Source organism: Bos indicus x Bos taurus, chromosome 1 (assembly GCF_003369695.1).
Source record: "Bos indicus x Bos taurus breed Angus x Brahman F1 hybrid chromosome 1, Bos_hybrid_MaternalHap_v2.0, whole genome shotgun sequence".
In the NCBI taxonomy this organism is placed as follows: Eukaryota; Metazoa; Chordata; class Mammalia; order Artiodactyla; family Bovidae; genus Bos; species Bos indicus x Bos taurus.
The window spans coordinates 78767128-78795053 of NC_040076.1; the positions used below are offsets into that span (position 1 = coordinate 78767128).

The 27926-nt window shown below is 40.4% G+C and overlaps 1 protein-coding gene across 7 annotated transcripts in view; it reads right to left on the minus strand.

The window, feature by feature from the left end:
• The window catches only part of LPP (LIM domain containing preferred translocation partner in lipoma), a 745809-nt gene that overhangs the window by 592394 nt on the left and 125489 nt on the right, over positions 1-27926 (minus strand). Inside the window, exon 3 of one of the 7 annotated variants that reach the window (XM_027538415.1) lies at positions 27393-27548. The exons of 5 other annotated variants lie outside the window; for them this stretch is intronic. The gene's annotated coding sequence lies outside the window, so the exon portion shown is untranslated. Of the gene's footprint in view, positions 1-23931; positions 24480-27392; positions 27549-27926 lie in introns of those variants that run through there. One more of the 7 variants, XM_027538418.1, reaches the window with a different exon arrangement.

A 27926-nucleotide genomic window follows, 5' to 3' on the forward strand; every position in this document is an offset into this window, starting at 1 on the left:
CCTAGAAGAAACATGCATGGTATACATGAAAAATTTAAATGCTCTTTGGGACAATAAAAGACTTCAACAAATGGAAAGGCATAGTGTTCTAAGAACAGGAAATAACATCTTTATAATGCATAATGTACGATGCTAATGAATAAATTTAGGGCAATTCCCATGAAAATGTCAACAGGACATTATTTTTAGAACTGAACAAGTTCATTCTAAAGTTCATGGAAAAATAAACAAATGACAAAAGACAAAAACTTGGGGAAAAAGGCTTTAATGAGAGTGAAGTAGCACATTAGAAAATAAAACATTATACAGGTACAGTAATTGATAATGATGCATGAAATGACAGATGAATGGAACAGAAGACCCCCCAAATGAGGGAAATTCCTAAGTATTAAACATTTAAGCAGTTAAGCATTAAAGAATTTGATATATAATAAAGGTGGCTTTTCATATCAGTGTAAAAAAAGATAGACAATTCAATAAATAGCTTTTGGACAGGTGGATCTGAAAAAAATATAAAAATGGATCCCTACCTCACATCTTTTATCAAAATGTAATTTCAATGAGTTGGTGATGAAAGACAGACAGAGAGAGAGAGAGCAGATGAAACAACTAGAAGGAAAACTAGAAGATTTTTAAAAATAAGTGGAAAAGGCAGTTTGAAGTTCTACACAAAACCTAAAAACCATAAAACCAAAAGATAGAACTGACTATATACATATATTTAAAATTCTGATCTGCAAGTTAAAAAGACAAATACAAAACGGCAGGCTTTTGCTCCTCCTATCATGGCAACCCACTCCAGTGTTCTTGCCTGGAGAATTCCAGGGACGGCGGGGCCTGGTGGGCTGCCGTCTATGGGGTCGCACAGAGTCGGACACGACTGAAGCGACTTAGCAGCAGCAGCAGCAGCATCACAGACTAAGGGTTCAAAATGAACACTTAACATAATAAATCAATAGGCAAAAATCCAACAACCCAATAGAAAGTGAGGCAAAGGCAGTTCAAGAAAAGGAAATACAGTGGGGATGGCCTATGTGAAATGTCCCAAATTACTAAACAATAGAAATGTAAATTAAATCTATAAGATACTGATACAGAAATGGTCATCTAGATGTATTACATGAAAAAGCAAGGTGCCAAATAATCTGCATAGTATGCTCCCTTTTGTGTAAATATTCTATATATACTGGGATATAAAACAATATAAATGCATATATGTTTATCTGTACCCAGTTTATTTCTAGACACAGGAACTGATAACAGTGTTTGCCTCTTGGTGGAGTCAAAGAGATGAGACCTTAAGACAACGATTTGCTTTTCATTATATGCATTTCTGTAACTTTTTAATTGTGCACTATATTGTTGCATTGATCACTCAAATTAGTTTTTAGTTTCCTTTAAAGAAAGTCAGACTAACAATGCATCAATGAGAACTTCAAATGGAGGGGAAGGAAGCCTGCTAGATGACGCGCAACCTTCCAACTCTGCAACTGAATCTGGCAGAGGCAAACGAGAACAATAGAGGTGTCAGAGTTTGAACCCTAAAGCAGCTACTTAATAGCTTTGACTTTGGGGAAGTTCTTTATTCTTGCAATACCTCAGTTTCTACAGCTGTGAAACAGAAAGCTAAAATTCACACCTCAACAGAGTTGTGGTGAAAATTAAATAAGATAACAAGTATAAAGGCCTTAGCCGAAGGTCTGGCAAGGATTGTATGTTCAATAAATGTACTCTTTGTACTACAAAGATTGTTCTTGAATTAATAATAACAATAAAAATAATAATTGTTCTAGTGCTGTTTTGCTCAACCACATTCATTCAATCCAATACCCACCCCCATCCCCTGGCCTCAGCTTCTCTTCTCATGGCCACTACACCCCAACTCCCCATGAAGCAAGAGTTGAATAAATAGTCACCAATTTTAAATACTAGTCAGGAGAATGACTGGAAAATATCCATTTCGAGGTCCCCATTTCGGTGAGAAATGAAGAGAGCTCAGCTGTGGTTAAGTGGCAGCCCCAGGGGATGAACACTCAAGACTATTGACCTCCATTCCATGGATTTTCCACCACATGTCATGTGTCGGCAAGAAATGGGCCTCTTTCCCTCAACTCCACCAGCCTGTGATTTTTAAAGGACACCTGTTTTATCTCCAAAGAGCTCCCTTTCTCCTCGAAAGCACACCCTTCAATCCAGCATCCCTGGTCTCTCTTTCTTCGTGAACGTGAATAGTACCAATACACACAAAATCATCTGTGTCAAATGCCCATGCACTTTAGAGGACAAAACTGGCCTTCTTCCAGTGTTACAGAAGGCCAAATTGGCCAGTCTGCCAGAAAAGGGAAAAAAAGAGAAAAAAAAAAAGAAATGCAGCCCCTTTCCCCTAGAACATGATGACTTAACAATGGCTACTTAGAGACCATGCATCTTCAGCACACTGGGGTTTGTTAGTGGTGATGGTGGTGGTGAGGTTTTTGTTTGTTTATTTCGTTTTATTTTTTCTTTCTGTGTTGGGTCTTTGAGAAAGATTCTATTATGGTTATTATCAATTCTCATTTAGAGAAATAAGGACAATGGTATTAATAATGAAACAAAAGTACTCCTTTTTACTCTCTGTGGTCTACAAGGAGTTTCACATTCCACTCAGATCAGAACTCCATGTTTTACTGATGTGAAAGTGTGTGGTTTTTGCGATAGCCAAGTTCTTCTAATATTCAACTTTCTGTTGTTTCTTACTTGCAACTTACAGTAAACGAATCCCAATTTTTTCCCCTTTGTCAAAATCAGCCCATTTTCAAAACAACCAGGCCACCTAAGACATGGCACTTTTCATGAATATTATAGCAGCCATGAGCCTATTCAGACCCAGTTTATTGCATTAAACAATCTCAACTGTGAAACAGATAGACCAATTTGTATCTTCAGACTTCACAGAGTATAACTCTTCTGGAGAAGCACAGAAAGTCCAGTCCCGCCTTACTTTTCTTGGCTTTCCCCCAAAGTCCTCTCAGCCTTCACTTTTGACTACATTTGCACAGAAAAAGCAGGGGCATATCATCTACAAGAGGAGAAAAACCACTGCTGTCACCATTCCCTTCATCATCATCCTTATCTTGGTTGTACTGCTTTATCTCACTAAGTTCTTTCACATGAACTTAACCATCCAATTATGCCTGGGAAATAGGGGGCGCCAAAATTACTCTCCCTCACTTCATATTCGGAGAAGGCAATGGCACCCCACTCCAGTACTCTTGCCTGGAAAATCCCATGGACCGGGTGCCTGGAAGGCTGCAGTCCATGGGGTCGCTAAGGGTCAGATACGACTGCACGACTTGACTTTCACTTTTCAGTTTCATGCATTGGAGAAGGAAATGGCAACCCACTCCAGTGTTCTTGCCTGGAGAATCCCAGGGACGGGGGAGCCAGGGAGCTGCCATCTATGGGGTCGCACAGAGTCAGACACTGAAGCGACTTAGCAGCAGCAGCAGCAGCAGCACTTCATATTGGGGCTTCTCTGGCGGCTCTGACAGTTAAGAATCTGCCTGCAACCGGTCGGGAAAATGCCCTGAAGAAGGGAATGGCAACCTATCCACTATCCTTTCCTGGAGAATTCCAAGGACAGAGGAGCCTGGCGAGCTACAGTCCATGGAGTCACAAAGAGTCAGATACAACTGAGAAACTAACATTTTTCCATATTAAGACTCCTTTTCTAATTCAACTCCACTTTTATTAGAAGAAACTTAGTCTCAGAAAGGGCAAGTGAACTGCCCAGAAGCCCACAGCAAGAACTAGCAAGAGCAGGTACTCAAGCCAAGTTTTATCTTTGGGAAACAAGAGCTCTTCCACTCTCTCTTCCACTTCCTGTTAAGAGAAGCTCAGAATCTCCCTCAATCCCTTGCCCATTGCTGGATTTAAGCTGCTTCATCTTCATCTTGACAGGCTCTGATTCCATCAGCAAAGCTGTACTTGACAGCATAACTCTTTCTGTCACGGTCGCTTTTGAAGGTTGAGTGTCCAGGCCATTCCAGAAATTTAAGTATTTTCACTATCACCAGGGTCCATCTGTTGTCGGATGTCACAAGCAAGTTACTTGTCACTGTTAAAATCCTAAAGTTCCAAATAAATTGTTTTTATTTAGAAACTAGTGCTCTATCAAGGTAATCCCTACGATACTATCAAGCATACTCCCAATGACTTTCTTAAGGGGAAGAACAAGAGGCAAAGTTATAGTTAGGTCTCTAGTTATTCCATGTAACCTCAGCCTGCCTTCCCTTGATAACAGCTCATGGTATAATTATCACAGGAACATTATCTAGTATATGAGTCTGTGAGGCATAAAGGCTGAGAACTACTGCTTACAGATGGTGGGGGCAGAGTGACCTATAGAAGTTGGCTTTCCTAGAAAGAGAAGAGTACATGCGAATTCCCTGTAGACCAGGTAAACGTCTACCAACAATCATGAACCTGTTCTATGGACTGTTCTTCGGGTAACAAACTTTAGAATGCCCTGCTTGTAATCCCTAGCTATCTCACTAAGAAACTATACCCAAAAAGGGCAAAGTAAGGGTTATCTGTGACTCAGTTTACACTTACTTACATACCCACGCACACAGCACAAAAGGGATCCAGTCCAACACAGCACATGAGCAAAATGCCCCACAGTCTATTCGCAATGTGTCAAGACAATTTATCCTAACAATGTCTAAGAGATAAACAACAGTATTCCAAGTTTTAATGAAGTCAGCATGGCCATCCCTGTTATCAGCTTCTCTCATAGAACCAAGTAGGTATTATCTGTCTTCTTCACTAGAATGTAAATACCCTGCAATGATCCATTCAAATTAATTTTTCCTGAGTACCTACAATGTGTCAGACTGTAATCTAGATAGTGGGGATATAGCAAAAAACAAACAAAACCAAAACCCAATTAAATTCATGAACTCATGGAGCTGACATCCCAATAGTGAAGGCAAAATATTCACAAAGAGGTAAATGAACACATAATTTTCAGAGAGTAATTAATGTCTAAAGAAAATTAAAACAGGGTACAGAATGCTTGATGTGGAGAAAGAAGCTGTTATTTATATTGCTTCTACCTCTATCACTGATCTGAAGCTTAAAAAAAAAAATACCTGTTACATATGATCTGTGTGATCTTAGGAAAGATACTTAATCTCTCTGAGCCTCAGTGTTCTTAGCTACAAATTGGGATAATAATAGTAAGAGTGCTGAGTCACTCGGTCATGTCCGACCCTTTGTGGCCCCAAGCAGTGTAACCTACCATGCTTCTCTGTCCATGGAATTTTCCAGACAACAATACTGGAGTGGGTTGTCATTTCCTAATCCAAGGAGTCTTCCTGACCCAAGGATCAAACCAGGGTCTCTTGCATCTCCTGCATCGGCAGGTGGATTCTTTACCACTGTGCCATCTGGCAAGCCCCAACAATAAGAATACCTCTGATTTATAAAAAAAAAAAAAAAAAGAATTAAATGATACATGCAAAGTTAATAGAAGAGCACCTAGAACATGGAAAAGACTCAGGAAGTGTTAGCCATTACTTACTATTACATTTATTGGTTAAAAATACGCATAGAAGATGCAAACTGGAGGGCGGGAGGTCAAAGCTGGTCCTTAGATGGGTTCTGTTTGCCAGGTACAGTGTGGACTTTTCAAGCACTTTGCTGTTGTCATTGTTTTCAGCCAAAGTTGATGTTACAGAGTGAGATCGTAAGTGGCTTTTTTCTCCTTCCATAAGGAAGTGTCTCTTGCCATATTTTAAAATATTTGAATCAGTTGCCAACAATTGAAAACCTAAACACTTCACGTTAAAAAAAATCTGATCCTGCATTCCTATGTGCAATAACTGAGCAGTCCAGACAGCTGCCACCCTTCTCAGAGACATCCCCCTCAAGTTCTCCAAGTCCCCAACCACACACAAGTTCTCTCCCAAAGATACATGCTCAGATTGTGGCTAAAGGCCAGTGGCCAGTGGCCAGTGGCCTGCTTGCATGGCTGTCTTCCCTACAATAAAAAGGAAAACAAAGTGTGTCCAGTACCTAAGATTCTAAGGTGGGAAAAGTAAAACTAGATAAAAGGGCTTTGTGTTTCAAGCAAAGGGACTGGAAGCATTTCTTTCTGGAAGTCAAGGATCTCTGCCACTGAACTCTGTCAAAACAAGGGTATGCATCAAAAGCATGAAAATTTAACATCATTGGCTCCCTCTTTTACATGATTCACCTGGCTCTGTAGGCTAGTGTCTTCTCATATTCTGTGCACTGAAATAAGAGCCTGGCAAACATTAGCTCCTTTAATCCCACAACTCTGGAGAGTACTTTCCATTACGACCATTTTCAAGATGAGGAAACTGAACCTTGGAAAGGATAGGAAACAGTCTTAGGTCACATCAATAATAGATGGCCAAGTTAGGTATGGAATCAGAACCTTATGACGTCAAAGCCGAAATTTCTTCCAACACGCAATGTGCCCTTCACCTAGGGAATGATTTAGTGTAATTTAACTATCAGGAAGAACAAAAACTAGATGGAAAAATTCTTGGAAAGAATACCATTAGAAAGGATAACCTCTCTCTGGCCAATGTCCTTACTGTCCATACCACGGATGACGAAGGACATCTCTGTCTTTTGGACTTTGAGAAACCTGCAGGTTACACAATAAAACCTGCTCCTCTCTACCTTTTGTCCCATATAAAGATAGTACTACTCTTAAATCTACAGCCAGATTGCAAAAAAAAGAAAAGAAAAACAACAGCCATCACACTGTGTGTATGTGTGTGTGTTTGTATGTGTTGTGTTGACAAGGATCAAAACCAGTGGTGGCTCACTGGGTAAAGAACCTGCCTGCAATGCAGGAGACACAGGTTCAATTCCTGGGTTGGAAAGATCCCTTGGAGGAGGGCACGGCAACCCACTCCAGTATTCTTGCCTGAAGAATCCCACGTACAGAGAAGCCTGGCAGGCTATAGTCTAAAGGGTCACAAAAAGAGTCGGACAGGATGGAAGCAACTGAACACAAAATGCAAGAGCGAGACACATCCAGTTTCATCTCAAATACTTTCTCTTTGCTAAAGCCTCCCTTGATTCACCCTGTCAGAATTAACCTGGCTGCAGATTCCAGTACAGGTTATTCATAGCAAAGATTTCTACATCATACTATATTTATGTGTTATTTGCCAACATTCCCATCAAACTAGAATTCCCTGAGAGAGAGAACTATCTTTTATTCACTTTTCTATGATCTCCCAATCCAGCCTTACCACCAATATTAAGCACAAAGCATGGCACAAAGTCAGATGCAAAATAAGAGCGAATTAAATGAATGGGTGAAGATAAGATTGATCATTTTCTATCCATGTTTCTTTAAATAAATGTATCTGGAGTGTGAGCACCTACAGATCAGGCTTTGTGAAGATGCAGAGATTAATTTTGTTAAAGCTTTGACTCAAGATGCTCACCATCTACTGGGAGAGACAAATATACATATATAATCATAATGCAGAAGAAATAAAAATTAAGTCTCCTAAGATATACAAGCAAAAAAAGTTTTGGCAGTTGAGAGAAATACGAAAGATATGAAATTTCTCAGGAGTTTGCTATAATCTTTTATTTTAAGTGGTCAATTAAAATATATATACCCAAATAAATATGCAATTTCTTTCTCTGATAATTTACTGACATTTCTTTTTTGAAGTTGCTGACATTTAACTATCAAAAGAGCTGTTAAGAAAGGTCTCAGCTATAATAGGAAACTCAACTTTTTTTTTAAAGAAAATTTAAGAGAAAATATCTTTGTATTTTAGCAATTCTGGAGAAGTCTGACTTTCCTGACAATATAACTACATAGAAACTTGAATCAAAACATACAAGAAAGGAAAAGATGCTCAAGATATTTCAAGTCTACAATTACTTGCTGAATACATGCTAAAGTGCCAGGAAATATGTTAAGCTCTCCAGGGAAACAGAGCTCAGTCTTTATTTGGGGTAACAGTGAGATACGGGTTCAAGAGAAGATATTAAGAGATAACTTGATGATTAGCAGCACTGAACAGGTATAGGCAAAAGGCTATGAGATTCATGGGGAAGAGAAATTATGCAAATTAGGACCTTTATAGATAATGTGGCATGGCACTGTGACAAGAAAATTAAATTGAATAATTTGATATTTGCATTACTCCTGGTTCTGCCAGTAATTTTGTGATAGAACTTAAGCAAGAAACTGTCTATGTTTTAGTTGTTTCCCCATCATTAAAGAGACATACGGCCCTCCCAGTGGTCATAGTCTACAAAACGGCATTCAATTAAAATGGCCTTTTCAGTTGAAGTTACAGCAAGAGAAAGCAAGTTCTCTACTGTGCTATTTGAATAAATTTGCCTTCTCAGATGTCTGCCACTCAAGAATTCAAAAGCAACAAATCTAGTAGCTATGCAGAATTTGATAGTCTCACTATAATTTACATAACGGACTGAACTGCATGTCATTCCATTATAGAGGCCGGAGTACTCCTATAACATCAATAGGGGACATATGAAGCTGGACACACAAGCATGGTGGATATCTACCAGAGTTCCCCCTCCATTCTATGGACAGAAAGTAGAGGATAATTCTAGGTCCAGCTACCATCAGTCAATATTGGTTCTTCTGGAAAGAAAAATGAAAGTTCATTTCCCATCAGAAATGATCCCAGTATACCTTTCCCATGTCAACACCCAAAAAACTACTTCCTGGCAAACCTTTATTCATAAACAAATATTGGCCAAACTTGCCTTATATGAAACCTATATTATTAATAACAAGTGATTTTGATCAACAAGCAGGCCAGGGAAATCCTATTACAGAGTATCTAAACTACTCAGTATTCATCACAAATGTCCTGCTTCTTGTCTATGTTGTATGTTTCTTCTCCCTGCAGCATGCTTCTCACCATCTCTGGCTGGTAGCATGCATTTACCTATTCTTCAGGATCCAGTGTAAACACCACCTGATTCCACTACTCTTATACATATATTTCTTGACTCCTCTCTTGGGTTATGAACTCCTAGAGATGACAGAGTGAGTCTCAGCCATTCATTCATTACTTCATTTACTCAATAAATATTTATTGAGCATCAACCATATGCCAGGCACTGTTCCAGGCATTGGTGACAGGGCAATGAGCAAGACAAAGTTCACTATTTCATAGGCATTCTAATACCAGAGTTGGCAAACTGTGGCCCATAGGCCAAATATGGCTCACTGCATGTTTCTGTAAAACGTTTTATTTCAAACTTGGTCACACTCAGTTGTTTACATGCTGTCTATGGGAGAGTTGAGTGTTTTACACATTGACTGTGTAAATGAAAAGCTGCAAAAAGACCACATGGACCACAGGGGTATTTACCACCTGTTCCTTTACAGAAAAGTTTGCTGACCCCTGTTCTAGTATATCCTTCCCATATACCAGTGTCTGGTAGACAGTAGGCAACTAATAAATGCTGTGAGAATAAAATGAAGATGGAAAGTGAGAATAAGATCATGTAAGGCAGGTCCTATGACAGAGCCTCTTTTACCCAGTTTCTATCTTCATTCCTAGTTATGTCAAAACATTACTAATTAATAATTTCCAGAATGTTATTAGCAATGTTACAGTTTAGCAAGATAAAAAGAAAGGGGATAAGCTTTCAAATCTATGGAAAATTTAAGAACTAAAATAAATTTGCTGTGTCTTCAAAAGTCATGACTATTTCAGGCCCACTTGTGATCATAACAGCTGGTCTGGCAAAATATATTACAATAACTGTGTTTTTCTGGCTTTCTAGAGCTTACAAAAGTTTGATGAGAGTTGTTATTATATTTCATTGGTTTGTCTGCCTCCATAAGATGCACCTTGTAGATGGGAACTTTGTGTCTTTTGAATCAAGCTGATTAAGACTCAAGTTAAGTGAAATACAAACACACAGCTGCACATGAGGAAAACCCCATCCTGTCAAACACCAAAATCAAGTTTATAGATTTAGTCTTACATCCACATCCTCAGAACTGTCTTCTTTATTATGTCTATATGCAAACCTGTTCGTCTTTCAAGAAAAGAATTGAAAACTATAGAATTTCAGAGGATGTTCAGTTCAGTTCAGTTCAGTCACTCAGTCGTGTCCGACTCTGCGACCCCATGAACCACAGCACGCCAGGCCTCCCTGTCCATCACCAACTCCCAGAGTTCACCCAAACCCATGTCCATCGAGTCGGTGATGCCATCCAACCATCTCATCCTCTGTCGTCCCCTTCTCCTCCTGCCCTCAATCTTTCCCAGCATCAGGGTCTTTTCCAATGAGTCAGCTCTTCGCATCAGGTAGCTAAAGTACTGGAGTTTCAGCTTCAACATCAGTCCTTCCAATGAACACCCAGGACTTATCTCCTTTAGGATGGACTGGTTGCATCTCCTTGCAGTCCAAGGGACTCTCAAGAGTCTTCTCCAACACCACAGTTCAAAAGCATCAATTCTTCGATGCTCAGCTTTCTTTATAGTCCAACTCTCACATCCATACATGACCACTGGAAAAACCATAGCCTTGATTAGATGGACATTTGCTGACAAAGTAATGTCTCTGCATTTTAATATGCTGTTGAGGTTGGTCATAACTTTCCTACCAAGGAGTAAACGTCTTTTAATTTCATGGCTGCAATCACCATCTGCAGTGATTTTGGAGCCTCTGCAGTGATTTTGGAGCCTCTGCAGTGATTTTGGAGCCCAGGAAAAAAAAGTCAGCCACTGTTTCCACTGTTTCCCCATCTATTTGCCATAAGGTGATGGGACTGGATGCCATGATCTTAGTTTTCTGAATGTTGAGCTTTAAGTCAACTTTTTCATTCTCCTCTTTCACTTTCATCAAGCAGCTCTTTAGTTCTTCTTCACTTTCTGCCAAAAGAGTGGTGTCCTCTGCATATCTGAGGTTATTGATATTTCTCCTGGCAATCTTGATTCCAGCTTGTGCTTCTTCCAGCCCAGCATTTCTCATGATGTACTCTGCATATAAGTTAAATAAGCAGGATGACAATATGCAGCCTTGTCGTACTCCTTTTCTTATTTGGAACCAGTCCGTTGTTCCATGTCCAGTTCTAACTGTTGCTTCCTGACCTGCACACAGATTTCTCAAGAGGCAGGTCAGGTGGTCTGATATTCCCATCTCTTTCAGAATTTTCCACAGTTTATTGTGATTCACACAATCAAAGACTTTGGCATAGTCAATAAAGCAGAAATGAATGTCTTTCTGGAACTCTCTTGCTTTTTCGATGATCCAGCGGATGTTGGCAATTTGATCTCTGGTTCCTCTGCCTTTTCTAAAACCAGCTTGAACATCTGAAAGTTCACGGTTCACCTTTTGGATGAGTTAGTATAAAATTTAAAAACAGAGAGCTGATATACAGCTAAGGTTTTACAAGTCTTCGGGACAATGTCAGTACAGTTTACTGCAAAGAATAACAGTTTGAGTCAAACAAGTCTCAATTTCAAGAAAGCTCTGCCTATTTTCCACAAAATGGGAAGAATACAAGTTGCATCACTATCTGTAGAAGGTAATTAAGTGCACAGCAGCTTTCTCAGAATCAGCAGAAAATAGGTTTCAGTAACTGTAGTTCTTTCCATTTTATCAAATAACAAGTGCAACATAGGTCTTCATATCTCAAAATACCCTTGTTTGGTATATCTAAACTCCCTAAAAATGTTACAGCACGTTCATTAAGCCAATAAATTTGGAAAGACGTCATTTGCACATCTTTGACATTTAGTCCAAACTCAAGAAAATTCTGTTCACTCTGAATTTACTACTCAAAAGCTGTAATATAGTTCTTGTTTAGTCTATCTCCTGGTGACTGATTTCTAGTAAAATATTAATTGAAACAATATTCCCCAGAATGTAATATACTAAGAAACTCCTGATAAACATCATAGAATAAGTAATCAGGTCAGTTTTGAACATCGCCTCTGGTTTGAAGGTGATAAAAAAGAAGGATTGAGTTCTAGTCATTTTCACTTTCTGGTTCTTATGCCCTTGGTTCCTGTGATTCTCTTTGTAAAATGCAACAAAGAAATGCCTATGTTTCCATCAGAATAGTCACCATTCACTTTACAGATGGATATGGATGATCGAATAGATGGACAAAGATGACTGATGAAGACAGAGAGAGATAAATGAGAGGGGTAGGTAAGAACGGCCAGGGGATAGATGATTTAATAGATGATTGGATGGATAAGCGGGAGGATGGATGGGGAGGGGCATAGACCAAGAAAGGCATGGATCAGGCAAACATAGATGACAAGAGGCTACACAGAGACATGGAATGCATAAACAGAGGCAAAGAGATAAAGCCATGACAAAAAGATCAATCTCAGGACTGAAATACTAGCAAAACTCTCTATCTAGTCCACCGTTCTTTAACTTTCCATTTTTAAAAGTATCCAGAGGTTTCTCTTCATCATCACATCCCAGTATGTGGTAACTCTGCATGGGTGTTCAGTCACTTCAGCTGTGTTTGACTCTTTGTGACCCCATGGACTGTAGCCTGCCAGGCTCCCCTTTCCATGAGGATTCTCCAGGAAAGAATACTGGAGTGGGTTGCCATGCCCTCCTCCAGGGACCTTCCCAACCCAGGGATAGCACTTGTGCCTCTTGCGACTCCTGCATTACAGGTGGATTCTTTACTGTTAAGCCACCAGGAAAGCCCTGTGCTAACTGTAGTATTATATATATGCCCAGCAATGGAAAATGAATCCTTTGGGTAAAACAAATTGACCACATCCTCCTAATGAGAGAAAATAAACATTTTAAAAGACATCAAACAACTTATCTAATGCAGTGTAATCACAAGACTACCCATATTGTGTTTCAATGTTTCTCTAATTAATATTAATTAAGAGAACTTGGCCTAACAGACTTTATTACTGTCAGAATTTTCTCTAAATTAACTATCCACAGGTGTAACTTTACTTTAAAACTGAGATCTTAACTAAAAGTACTACTAAACTCTAGCCCTATGCATGTTAATACAGGATGAAGTAAAATACGCCAAATTCTTCTACTATAAAAAACAGTGCCAAAGATGCCTGCCTTATTTTTAAGCAAGTTTTCTTCTTGATAAACAGTCAGCACTTAATAATAGAAACAATGGTCAAATATATCATAATAAATGCAAACACAGCATTCACATAATGCACTAACAAGCAGTGATTAAAATGTGTACTTTTAAAAAATGATTAATGACACAGGAAAATGCACACATTATGTAACAGAAACATATACAACTAAACATGTTTAACATGACCATCCTTTAAAAACAGAAGAGTGGTTATGCGTGTAAAATAGGAAGATGGTTATCTCTGGATGATGGGTTATAGGGGTTTTAATTATCTTCTTCATACTCTTCTGTATTTTAAATTTCTAAAATAAGTGTCTATAACTTTTATAACTTAAAAAGAAAGGATGATTTATTTTTGTTTTAGGGAGAGGTCCAACACCTGTGCTAAGTAACAAATAGGAAAGGTTTGATTTTCCTGTTTACAGACCATTTTCATATGGATTATAACTCATCTGATCCCTTCAACAACTCAGAGAGATGAGTTCGAGAATCCCCACCGACAGCAAGAAGTCAAACTCATGCAGCAAAATGGGGCAGAGCAGACCCAACTCAGGGTGCCTCAGTGCTCTACCACCTTCTTTACAAGATCCATTCATTTATCTCAGGAAAAGAGTATTGTTTGGGATGGGGGCAGAATGGTTTGTTTTTTTTTTTTTCCAAAAGAGTTCTAATACTGTCCTGCTTTCCTCCTAACCCCAAAATGTCAACATTCTATCAAAAATAAATAAATAAATAAAACTTCACATACAAGCATACCTTGGCTCCTTAATACCTCATCCCAGAGTGAGAAGAGAAATCTGTTCAAGAACAACAAAACTTAAAAGCTTTTGCACAACAAAGAAACTATAAGCAAGGTGAAAAGACAGCCTTCAGAATGGGAGAAAATAATAGCAAATGAAGCACTGACAAAGAATTAATCTCAAAAATATACAAGCAGCTCATGCAGCTCAATTCCAGAAAAATAAATGACCCAATCCAAAAATGGGCCAAAGAACTAAATAGACATTTCTCCAAAGAAGACATACAGATGGCTAACAAACACATGAAAAGATGATCACTCATTATCAGAGAAATGCAAATCAGAACCACAATGAGGTACCATTTCACACCAGTCAGAATGGCTGCTATCCAAAAGTTTACAAGCAATAAATGCTGGAAAGGGTATGGTGAAAAGGGAACTCTCTTACACTGTTGGTGGGAATGCAAACTAGTACACCCACTATGGAGAACAGTGTGGAGAGTCTTTAAAAAAACTGGAAATAGAACTACCATATGACCCAGCAATCCCACTGCTGGGCATACACACCAAGGAAACCAGAATTGAAAGAGACACGTGTACCCCAATGTTCATTGCAGCACTGTTTATATTAGCCAGGACATAGAAGCAACCTAGATCTCCATCAGCAGACGAATGGATAAGAAAGCTATGGTACATATACACAATGGAGTATTACTCAGCCATTAAAAAGAATGCATTTGAATCTGTTCTAATGAGATGGATGAAACTGGAGCCTATTATACAGAGTGAAGTAAGCCAGAAAGAAAAACACCAATACTGTATACTAACACATATATATGGAATTTAGAAAGATGGTAATGATAACCCTGTATGTGAGACAGCAAAAGAGACACAGATGTAAAGAACAGACTTTGGGACTCTGTGGGAGAGGAAGAGGGTGGGATGATTTTTGAGAACATCATTGAAACATGTATATTATCATATGTGAAACAGATCGCCAGTCCAGGTTTGATGCATGTGACAGGGTGCTCAGGGCTGGTGCACTGGGATGACCCTGAGGGATGGGATGGGGAGGGAGGTGGGAGAGGGGTTCAGGATGGGGAACACATGTACACCTAAGATTCATGTGAATGTATGGCAAAACCACTACAATATTGTAAAGTAATTAGTCTCCAATTAAAATAAATTAGTTTACAAAAAAAGAACAACAAAACGCCCCACTGTTGCTATTTTCAAAGCCTATAAAGCCAATTATCCTAGCAGGACCAGTCCGATCTATGAAGGACATGTACAGACACAATTTTTTAAAAGACGTGGTCTGACCTAGATAAAGAAATCTGAGACAAGGATTCGAAAGCTGCTTAAGATGACAGAATGCTAAGGGAGGCTTCGAGTCAGCATTGGAGAATCACCACAGCTCAAATCCTGCTGGTCTTGGAATGACTCACAGTGCCACTGTGATGCCTTCCTGCCCGTTCATCACACAAGGTTTTTCCATTAGAATTTACTGACGAGGTGCTCCCCAGTCAGGTGGTATGATCAACCCTGCACTCAAAATATGGAAGATATGACTGAAAAGTCACTGATTCCACATACTACACTCACAAAGTTCCAAGGAGAGTAAAATGCTGGTTGAAAGAACACTGGCCTCCATTTCACCTCCACCAGTAAGCAAACCATCACAGTCTGTCTGTTCTGGATATTTTACTAAAGAATTAACTGATTCTGACAAAACCTGATGTATTATTAAAGACAGATTAGTTAGATGAGGAATATATAAAGAAAAAGGCTGGCTCTGCTTAGGGCCTTGGGGCAGGAACAGAGAGTGAGTTTCTGTAGAAAGGCTGGAACCTATAGAGTAAGACAGAAGAATCTCATGACTGGCCTCATTTTTAGTGGGGATGAGCTAAAAACTCCTGACCTCAGTCCCCCTGCCAAGAAAACTTTAAAAGAGAATGCATAGCACATACGTGTGGAAACAACAAGAATGTTGTTGGCCAAAATAAATATAATGGGCAAAGCCTGGGGGATAAAAGAAGTGGATGGTCAGGGCACTGAGCTTCAGTTCCCTCGTAGCATCGTCAGCTTCCTCTCCAGCTTCCTTGACTCTCTTTTCATGTCCTGAGTCTGCCCTTCCCATCCTGGAACCCATGACTTAGAAGTCTTTTTAAAAGCTTCTATTTGAAGCACTGCACAACATAAGTAAACTGAAAAGAGTACATTTCAGGATTTCTGAAAACTGGAATTACCCAAAAAGGTTTTCAAAATGGAAATGCCCACGTCCACACCTGAAGATTTAGGAATGAAGCCTGAACATCTGAATTCTGGTAAAACTTCCCTAAGCGATACTGATCCATAAACTCAGGTGAGAAACTACTGCTGTAGGGAGCAGTCACCAAACGGGAACTCAGGAGAACCAATGGGAAGGAATGCTACGGGGTACCTGGGCAAGTGTCCCCAGGAAGATCAAGCCCATAGGTAACTTGCATTCATAGTGGACCAAGGGAGAAAAACAAAGACCAGAGAGTGACCAGGGTAACATGCAGATACCCCAAGGGAAGAGCAGTCTGTCCTGTCAAAGGCCTCCAGAAAAGAGCCCGCTTAGGAGATCTGGAGTGAGATAAAGAGGGAAATTTGGACAGGATTCAGGTTTTGCGGGGTTGGGTTTGCAAAAAGTATTCACCGCAAGAAACCTAATTAATCAGTCTATACAATATATTCCATTTATTATCTTGAAAACAGACAGGAGATAAGAATAGATGAGCATATCCTCTGAGCATGTCTTTAAATATTGCTGTAACAACATTAGGATCCAGATGAACCCTGAATGGGAAGGAATTTGTCATCGGCCCCCAAATCAAAGATGTATAATCTATAATCCATCATGGCCACTAAATTTCTATGACAAATCTCTTCAGCCAAAACAAGGTAGAGTGCTTAGCTACTTACACCTCCCTGTTGCCTTTGGATGTCAAAACCAAGTCCAATTCATTTGTCTTATGAGTCCCTATAAACAATTCTATGGTTTCACTTCAATATGAACACCCAATATTAAACAAAGGATTGACCTGGCCGATGAAACCTAGTCTAAGCGTCCTAGGATATGATCTCCATATTTGTCTATCGTTTCATTTGTAAAGTAGGAAAAACAGACTTCTCTCCACAGTATGAAAAAGAAATATACTAAGCAGTTGCCAAATAATGAAATGCCTAACTCCAATTGCTAAATTAATTAATGACTTGACATATTTAAAATCTATTGTACATTTCCTTTGTTTTCAATAAGTAACATCTAGTTTCTAACTTGCGTCATCAACCTATTCAAATCTTAATTGCATGGATCCCTTCTGCTTTATCCAAAATTCCAAATATGCAAGTTATCTGTTTAATTAGATTCTCCTACCTCTGTTACCATCATAGAAGTTAGGCCTTTACTCTGTGAATTTCCTTATCCTATGACATTCTCTGGAAAGGAGTCTGCGTGGAAAGCAAAAATCTGACATTCATATGTGAAGTTTGAGGTTTTACATTGAGGAGTGGTTGCTATCTCTGAGATGGGGGCTGATTCTGTGACTGATGGACCTTGAGTTTGAGTTATCTAAGTGTGTCCTTCCATCGGTGTTTCCTGAATAAATAACCAGCCTGGCTGGCTGAATTATATCATTCTCAGCTCAGAGAACTGACCCTCACTTCACAATATATCTCAGTCCTTCCTTCCAACCTCCTACTATTGCCCCTAAAAAAAAAAAAAAAAACAGTACTGTAATTTGGGTTGAGAGGCGGAGGAGGTGGCAGAACATCTCTCTTTTACCTTGTTCCATGCCTCTTCAAGTTGACCTCTCCCTACCCTGCCCTTGTCCACAGGGAAGAATGGGTGAGTTACCTAATTATTGAGTCTGGAGAAGAAACTGGCCATGGGCAACTCAGGCCCTTCCTCCCAGTCTTGGGATATATCTGACTGTGGAAAGAATACCCTCCCTACCGCAAGTACACTGAGCTAACAGGCCTATAGCTCATTCTCCAACTAGTCTTTACCTCCAGCTGCCTAACAAGGCATTACCTTCAACTGGTTTCTAGATGAAACACAAGAACAGGAAGCAGAAGAACAAATGGTGCTGACTTGATGCTTAAGAGCCAAGGCAGAGGCTAGATTCAGTCTCAATGAGCCCCTTCAAGCGCTTACATATCCCCCAGTCTAACCCACACTGAACATACTTGACCTTGCACGTGGTACATCAGGGCTTCTGCCTTCACAAACACTCTTCATTCATCCTCAAATTACCTTTTCAAATCCTTCCCTGGCCCAATCCTGACCTCCATCCCAGGATCACCCAGCCGTCTCAGATGCTGCCAACCTCAGAGATCTCTCCATTCCCTGAACCCTCACTGCTCATTCTCTCTTGGTCTTTATCACTCTAGAAACATTTTTTATTTTGCCTTTTTTAAAAAAAATTATTTACTTTTAGTTGGGGGATAACTGCTTTACAAGGTTGTGTTGGTTTCTGCCATACATCAACATGAATCAGCCATAGGTATACACATATCCCCCCTCTCTTGAACCTCCCTTCCGTTTTCCACGCCATCCTACCCTCCTAGGTTGTCACAGAGCACTAGGCCAAGCTCCCTGAGATACACAGCAACTCCTCATTAGCTACCTATTTTACAGATGGTAATGTATATGCTGCTGCTGCTAAGTCACTTCAGTCGTGTCCAACTCTGTGTGACCCCATAGACAGCAGCTCACCAGGCTCCCCCATCCCTGGGATTCTCTAGGCAAGAACACTGGAGTGGGTTGCCATTTCTTTCTCCAACGCATGAAAGTGAAAAGTGAGAGTGAAGTCGCTCAGTCGTGTCCGACTCTTGGCGACCCCATGGACTGCAGCCTACCAGGCTCCTCCATCCATGGCATTTTCCAGGCAAGAGTACTGGAGTGGGGTGCCATTGACTTCTCCGTGACGTACTCCTAATACAAGTTAACTAGCGTTTAGTTAGTTAGTGAAAGTCGCTCAGTCATGTCTGACTCTTGTGACCCCATGGACTGTACCCCACCAGGCTTCTCTGTCCATGGAATTCTCCAGCGAAGAATACTGGAGCAAATACCCATGTCCTTCTTCAGGGGATCTTCCCAATCCAAGGATCAAACCCAGGTCTCCCGCATTGCAGACAGATTCTTAATCATCTGAGCCACCAGGGAAGCCCAACCAGCATTTACAGAGAACTTATTAGCTATCAGGCTATCAGGCATGAAACTAAGAGTATTATGATCATTAGCTTGTTTAATTGTCCTCAGGAAGTAGGTACAGTTATCATTCTCTAGAATAAACAGGGTCTATGCTCAAAAAGGCTCACCATGCCAAGCACATCTCACCATGTCTGGTGTAACTATGGGAGGCTTAGAGACCTGAGGCAGAACAGCAGATGGGGATGGAAAGTGAGATTCAGGCACTAAATTCAGTTCAAAACTGAGGTTCCACCTTCACTGCCTTGCCCTTCACCTACACTTGGCCCTGGGTTTAAGGAGAAAAAGAATTCTCAGTTTAAGAAAGAAAAGAAGATGGAGAATATGAAAGTCCAGGTGGTCACTGCTCCATGAAAAGTCTAATCACTCGGTTTGAAAAGGCTCCTCAACCCCAATCCTTGCTCTGAAAACAGAGGTCTGGATCACTGTGGTTTTGTCATGAGATGAATAACAAGCCCCAAGGATTACTCGAATTACAAGGCCCAGACCAGATCCACTCAAATATAGCTGGAAGCTTTCTAGTAACTCTAACCGTGCATGGGGAATGAGCTGCTCAGAGAAGTGACTCACTTACTGGAATCCATGCTGCCTGCATTACTCAGCTGATATTAATACACCCACTTGTTCATTAAAGTTTAATTGGAGTTCATGTGAATTGGTTTCACTGGATATTTAATCAAATAGAAGTATCTGTGTATGAAGTGTTCACATACAAAGCTAGAAAGCATAGCTCTTCCCCAACCTCTACACACTCCACTGGCTGCTCCTCTAATACTGTTGACACAGTAAGTTAGTCAGAGAAGGTGGTACAGTGATCTTCCAAGAGGGGGAAAGTTGTCCACACACAAAACACAAATAAATGATAAATCCTCTGTACGGCACTAGACACAGTTCCCCAGCTCATCAGCCACAGCCTGACATGGGCTAGGACTCAAATGGCTAGCTCCTCAGTAAGAACTTGCTCCTTTCTGGAGTTCATTATCAAAGCTGCAGGGCTCCTTTCCTCCCTGGGCACCTGTCTCCCAGCCGTACATCTTTATTTTTAAAATGGGTGGATAAGGAAATTAACCATCATTCAACATAATCACACATTTCTCTTGTACTGACAAGCAAACCATGAACGCAATCCCAAACGCCTATTTATACAATCAGGGCTGTCAGTACCCTGTTATTTCTTATTGGATATCTCACTAATCAACATTTCTGGAAGTATGAGTTTCTAAGGCTCCTGAAAAGACTTGTGCATGAAGTTGAGGAGAAATAGATTTCTCTCAAGTCTGGTGGCTCTGGTTCTATGATCAATTTTTCATTAGGAATGGTCACCATGGTTAAGGACATAGGACTTCTGGGCCCAAAACAAATCAAGATGAGTTAAAAACTTGGTACTCTAGATTGATTTGCTGGAAAAAACCCTCAAAGATTGCAGACTGAAAGGCAATATACTGATTTTCTTATTTATTTATTTACTTGGCTGCACCAGATCTTGGTTGTGGCATGCGGGATCTCATTCCCTGACCAGAGATTGGACCCAGGCCCTACCTTTGGGAGTGAAGACTCTTAGCCACTGGGTCACCAGGGAAGTCCCGGCAATGTGCTGATTTTTTTAACAGCTTTATTGAGACACAATGCACACACCATACAATTCACCCATTTAAAATCTACAATTTGAGGACTTCCCTGGTGGTCCAGTGGTTAAGACTCTGCTTCCAATGCAGGGGGCACAGGTTCAAACCCTGGTCAGGGAACTAAGATCCCACAGGCCGTGTGGCATGGCCAAAAGAATAAATAAAGTCTACAGTTCAGTTTTTAATATAGTCACGGAGTTGTACAACCATTGCCACAACTAATTTAAGAACATTTTCACTGCCCTCAAAGGAAATCCACACTCATTAGCAGTAACTCTCTGTCCCCCACCCCATCCCTGCCAGCAATCACTAATCTACTTTCTACCTTTACAGACTTTACGAATTGTCCTATTGTGGACTTTTCATATAAATGGAATTATAGAATGTGTGGCCTATTGTGACGAGGTTCTTTCACTTACCCTAATGTTTTCAAGAGTTATTGGTTTTGTACCACTACTGCATTCCTTTCTATTGCTTTATAATACTATATTTTATAGTACATTTCACTTATCTATTCAGCACTCCACCTTTTAAAAATAAAATAGAGCTACCAAAGACCAGCAAATTATGTAGCAGCACTCAGCCTGGCAGATAATCTGCTAATCCTCTGAATGATCTAGTCACGATTATGCCATCAGACATGTAAAGTATGTGGGGTTGTGGTAGGGGCTTCACAAATGTGGGAGGAGTTGGCAGAGCCTAGCCACCCAAGCCTTACTAAAGTTAAGGCTCATCAGGATGACCCGTCTGCACACGCTTTCACAGTTTACAAAGAGCTCTCACTGACATGATGTAGTTAGACGGTGGTTCCTCAAGGAAGGAGCTTCAGTGTCTGCATCTCTGATTTCCCCAAGACAGCCAGCATCGCTTGGAACGCACTGAACCAACAGTACAAGCAATCACCTCTCCCTCGAGCAAAGCCACTTTTTCAGTTTCTTAAGATATGACCAAGTACCTAGTAATAAGCACGTATTATGTGCCAGGCACCAGCATGGTGATTAATAAGATACAACACCTGCCCTTCAGGGGTTTAAAATCTAGCAGAAGAGACAAAAGGAACACACACAGGACAAGTCAGGGCCAGATGAACAGCATTAAGGCTGTGAGAGAAACCCAGAGACAGAATCTCTAGCTTATTCCATCTCACTTGCCATGCTAGTGATTTCACTTCTAACCTTGTTTATCGAGTGGGAGCAAATTGTCATATTTATAACATGACAGTCATAGACGGTATGCAGACTTTCATGGAGATAGAGAATTCATAGCTATGAGTATCCTGAAAGAGTACAAACTGATCTGTATCTGGAGTATAAATCAAAGTCAACTTTAGCACCCACACGAGTAACATCAGCAGATGATGTAGACGAAAAAAACAACCGTCAAAGATGGAGAATCAAGGGGGTCATCTGTCCAAACCTAAAGACTTTCTGCCTCCTTCAAAGTAGGCATTTCAAAACACTGCCAGGAAGCAGGCAATTCACTTAGACGTTGTCACCTAAGCAACCAGGTACCGTGAAGGAAAGAACAGGCTTCAAAACACATGTCATCTAACCCATACCCTGAATATTCATTGGAAGGACTGATGTTGAAGCTGAAGCTCCAAAACTTTGGCCACCTAATGTGAAGAGCCAACTCACTGGAAAAGACCCTGATGCTGGGAAAGACTGAAGGCAAGAGGAGAAGGGGATGACAGAGGATGAGATGGTTGCATGGCATTACCAACTCAATGGACATGAGTTTGAGCAAGCTCCAGGAGATGGACGGACAGGGAAGCCTGGCGTGCTGCAGCTCATAGGGTCACAAAGAGTCGGACACAGCTGAGCGACTGAACAACAACAACAACAACTCATACCCTGGTACATGAGATCAAGTAATACAGCACTGAGTGTATTTGGTGCCATGTGCTTAAGAGACTCAAAGATATTTGCCAAAGAGAACTTAGTCCTCCCTACCCTCTAAGCAAGCAGAGCTGATTCCTAATCATTAAGAAGGTCAAGAGCATCTTCTATTCTTATGTCATATATTCTGAGGATGCAGCTGAGCTCCTAGATAAAGGCACTATGCCATCAAACGAGAAATTCAACTCATGTTTTTGTTTCTTGGTGTGTAAGAATATATATCTTCCTTGGATCCAACTCATGGAACAGATTAGGTTTCCATGCAAATCAGAAACAATTGATACACCTAATCACTTACAATTTCCACCAGCATGAAACCTTCTTTAATATATTCAGCCAATTTGTACATCAATTGTACCAATTTGTACAAGTGTTCCTTTTTAAATTCCTATAGCGAGTTCGTGCCTCCTGTTTCCTAATTACCTCATGCAAAAAAGGGAATTTTACCTTCACTTCTCTTGTTCATTAAAGCAAGTTTCAGGAAGTACTTTGACATTTGATTTTTTTTAAACACATGCTAATTTAACAGAAAGTTTTAGAGATTCATTGCTGCTTATACTTGGGGAGAAACAAGTGAATATCAAATCATAGCTAACTTTTTAACCAATGGAAAAAAGAAAACTAAAGGGGAGCATTTTCAGGTTTATTGCAACTCTATATAATCTTGATAGCACTTGATAAGAATGACCTCACTACACTCGAACCGGGACAATGAAGCAGAAAGCAGCCCAGAGTTAAAGGCTCTGGGTTTCATCCATCGCCACTTTAAGAAAACTCATCTCATCTCTCTGAACTTCAGTTACATCATCTCTAAAAGGGAAATGAATGACAAGCTCTGCCTTGCCTACCTCATGGGGATGCCATAGGGTACACATGAGAAAATGTGTATTTCAGTGCTTTGAAAACCACAAAGCCCCGTACACAGTGTGAGGTATTCACAGTGTAAGGTATTATCTTAATGTCTTTTCCTATAAAGACATTTTTAAATGACATGCACAAACACTTTTGCCTTTCTGTTTCTATTTTGAATCAGCTAAGGAAACACCCCCAAAATCAGCACCACTAATTCCAGGAAGCTTCACTCTCACACACACACACACACAAGGTTTATAATGATAAGTGCTGTGTAAGACAATAAGACCAAGAAAGCACCAGCTCCTGAAGAATCTTCCATCTCTGAGCTATCCTCATGAGAACAACTTTAATATTAGTGTCTTTTAATGTATTCTTGTTTTTCGAAGGCATATGAAGTATATTAGAGTATATCACCTTTCAGAAAGCAATATGCCAAAATCCCCACTCACCTCCTTTGGGTGCAGAAGAGATGGTCCCAAGGAGGAATTAGCCCCAGCATATCAGTGTCTTCTGGAAAGGAGGGAAGTGGGAGCCAGTGCTGAAGACAGGATCCAGAGACATGCAGACTGAGGGAAGACAGACCCTGCCTGGGTGACACAGAAAAAATTCCACCCCACAGGCCAGCTTTGATCAGCAAACCCAGTAGCCACATGGTGACACTCCAGGAAGCAGCTTATCAAGGATGTGGCTGTCTTTCACTCCCCACACAGGCTGTATCATCTGAAGTTTACTCTCTCAACTACCATCTACAGATTAGCAAAGATCAAGGACAGAGAAGCCAAAACTTTTCCAAGGTCACGAATGGCTGTGCAAATGCTTTCAATTCCTACGCCCCAGGCCAAACTGGCTCCTGGTCCTTGAGTGATCAGGTCAGGGTCCCAAAACAGCCATAAACCATTCACTTGGTACCTGTCTTTCATCATTGTAGCAGGACCAAATAATGAGAGCTAACACAAAGCGCTTGCTGTGCCAGACACGGTGAAATAAACTTTACAAACGTTTTTAACTATTAAGTTAATTTTTTAACTCATCTTTTAGCTTATTTCACTCTCACAATGACCCTAGAACGTAAGTACAGTCTATAAAGATGAGAAAATTGAGGTACCAGAGAGATGAAGTTGTTTGCCCACAGTTCTCTAATATCTCATAGTGGACAGTTTTAAACCCTGGTGGTTGTGGCTTCGATGGCTGTTCCTACCCGCACACACAATGCCTGGCCCTGGGTACTTCCCACGCTGGATAAACATCCACCAGGAGCCAGGTTCTGACAAATACTAAGAAGCACCTAGTATTTGAACCCCCGTCCAATTTCAAATTTCTGCACTCTGTAAATACAGCTCTGACAGCGGCAAACTACACAGTCCTCTACTCATCATTAGCGTTGTCTATCTAGCTATCTACTCATTAATTTTTTGCCAAGCAGTGCAGCAGAAAGAACACATGTTTAGGAGACAGGAAGACCAGAGAGGTTCCATCACTTACTAGCTGTGTGACTTGGACAAGTTATTCAGACTCTCTGTGCCTCAGTTTCTTCATCTAACCAATGAGAACAATGATAATAGTACCTAATACTGCCTTGAAGATTGTGATAAAAATTAAATAAGATGATGAATGTAAAACATTATGATAGGGGCCAATACATAATAAGTGCTTATAAAATAAAAATAAAAATTCACTAATATGTGAGTGAGACGAAGATAAAATGGTATAATCCAAGAACAATTTCTACCATGGTTTCAATAATATAATAGCTACCCAAAAATAAAAATGATCTTCATGTTCTGTGAATTTCCTCTCTGATAGTCTTGAGTTTCACAGCCCTCTCTGATCTAGTCCCTAAACCCCACAGTGGCCAGCACATGCCTTGTACATTAGAGAGATTCAGAGTCAATGATCATATGATCTTTCTCTGAACTTAGCAAGGAAAGAAAATCTAAGATGCTAAGGTAACTCCTCTGAAAGTTTGGAAGCTTCAGTTGTCCATTTTCACCCCAAATGTTACCTTCAGGGTAAAAATTATTACCCACTGTTAAAGCCTAAAACACACTGAAAAGCATCAATTGACTGTTCTTATTTATTTCTGACACATTTCTCAAGAAATAAAGGAGAAAAATGATTTCTCAACCTCCATAGTTTTAAATCTTATGTCTTTCTTCTCTACAAAGATCATCACATTACTTAATAAAATCATGTATTTTGCACGGGTCCTCTGCAGATGTTAGTCACAGGGCTTTCCTAAGTCTGTCACTAATGTGCAAGAGAGAGGAGGTAGAAAGGGGAAGAAAGAGAGGTACAGAGAGAGAGAGAGGTTGGAAACACAAGAAATGGAGGATATTTGATATTAACAGAAAATTCATATGGCAGAACTGCTTTAACCAGGACACCAAAGGAAAAACAGCTATAAGAATGCATCATTAAATTGGGAAGAAAGAAAAAAAATTGTATGTGTGTACGTGTGTGTGTGCCCATGTATGTGTATATGGATGTGTGTGCATGCATGCATGAACATTTATGTAAAAGACCTAGGGCCAGACCACAGGGCAGGAAAAACAGTGCCCATACCAGGGCTTCTGGGCAACGTGTGAAGGGTCATGATGCTGCCAGGGCCCTGGGGGCTGGAAGACTGGATTTGCAGCCCAGCTCTGCCATCCAACTTTCCCATCTGGAACAAATTGCCATTCCTCAGTCTCCCACTCTCAGAATGGAGCCCTCGCCAGACTGGTTTGAGAGCTCAGTAACAAAAGAGATGTGAACATGTTGTGGAAACATCTGTACAAACATAAATGGGCCTTACTATCCATTTATTACAATGCCGAGGAGAGAGACTTTTCATCTGAGCCACTGTGCCTCACAAGTGGAATCTATTCCCATCCCAGCCCACTTTTAGCACAGAAAGAAGGGATGTAGACAGTTTTCCAGAGAGGCAATGCTTTTTAATTTCTCTATTATTTCCAAAACAAAAAAGCAAAAACCTTCCCCCTCTTTTGTTTTTCCAAATAAAAATTAATTATAACCCTAACTTGCTAATAAATGCAGGCTGGAGCTGTCCTTAAGTAAAAGCTTTTGATAACAAATTGCCTGCACTAACTGCTATTTTACTGCTGAATTTTTTATTGTTGCTTAAGCATAGCAATTATGCTAATAAGCCTGGGAGGATGGTACATTGAGTATTGAATCTGACAGATAAAATACTCAATAAAATGCTAATCTCACCTGAAAATTGGAATCAGACAGCCTTATTAGTATTTATGGATATGGCATCTTAAACATGTTTTGTTTTTTTTTTCTTTTTCAGATAAGTATATATGAAATCAATGTTGTCTCCTAATACAGCCTGCCACTGCTAAGCCTCCGTGTGCTTTAAATTCGAGAAGACGGTTCCTCACTGCTTCAACCTTGCTTCCTGATGGAGAAACAAGAGCTTATTGGTCATCTCTGCCACAGAAAGAATAGGGCAATAAAATGTGTTTCTTCCTGCATCTCCCTTTCTCTCCCCCCGCCCATCTAATCCCCTCAAAAAGGAAAGGTAAGAACTGTCTTTCTGAGCAGAAAGAGAAGGCAGATTTGACAGTAACAAGAACCATTTGTCAAACCATCTGGCTTCTCTCTTCACCTGACAGGAGGGAAGAGTGATGTGTCAGAAAGAACATGGAATTGAGGATTCAAAGAGCTGGCTTTCTCGCCTTGAGTTCTGCCATTTCCACCATGGGAGGCCCTAACAGGAAGCAGTGTCCTACACAGGGACCTTCTGAGTCCACAGTTCAAGTCCTTATGAGAAATGAGTCTCTACGGGGGACACAAAAAAATGGGGGCCAGAGCCCCAGTGTATGTGAAGAGCGAAATATTATAAGCCAAGGTAGACACATCAGGGGAATGTGAGATTCTTGAACTTGTTACATTTACATGGTACCTCCGTATTATGTATCCTCAGGATATGTTTAAACTGGTCCAGGCTTAAATTCAGAGATCTCAGACACCAAATACAAACAGTAAGCAAGACTGGATGGTCTACCAACTGTTCTCAGGAATTTTACTGGTTCTCTTCTTTAGGATCAATACATTAACTCTGGAAAGGAACAAAGAAGAGAAGTCAGCTTCCTATTTCAAGCAACATAAACTAATGCTGAATATCGCAATATTATTTATGAAAAAAATCCTTTCCTCCTTTATTTCCATAAGAACCACATAAGGCAGGAAAGAGAAAATTCTCTTCTCCAGAGGCTGCCGTAGATAAGAAAATTAAGAATCAGAGAGGATTTCCTCACCCAGTCAGAGCACGTGGGTTCTGGGGTCAGGACGAATAGTTTTGCCTTCTGACTAATTCCAGCCTGCCACTAAGCACATGCGGGTCTTCTGGGTCTTGGGCCCGTTGACTCACCCCAAACTCAAATACCCAAGCTACGAGTCACTGCTGGACAGGAGAGGCAGTGAGCAGGAACCTCAA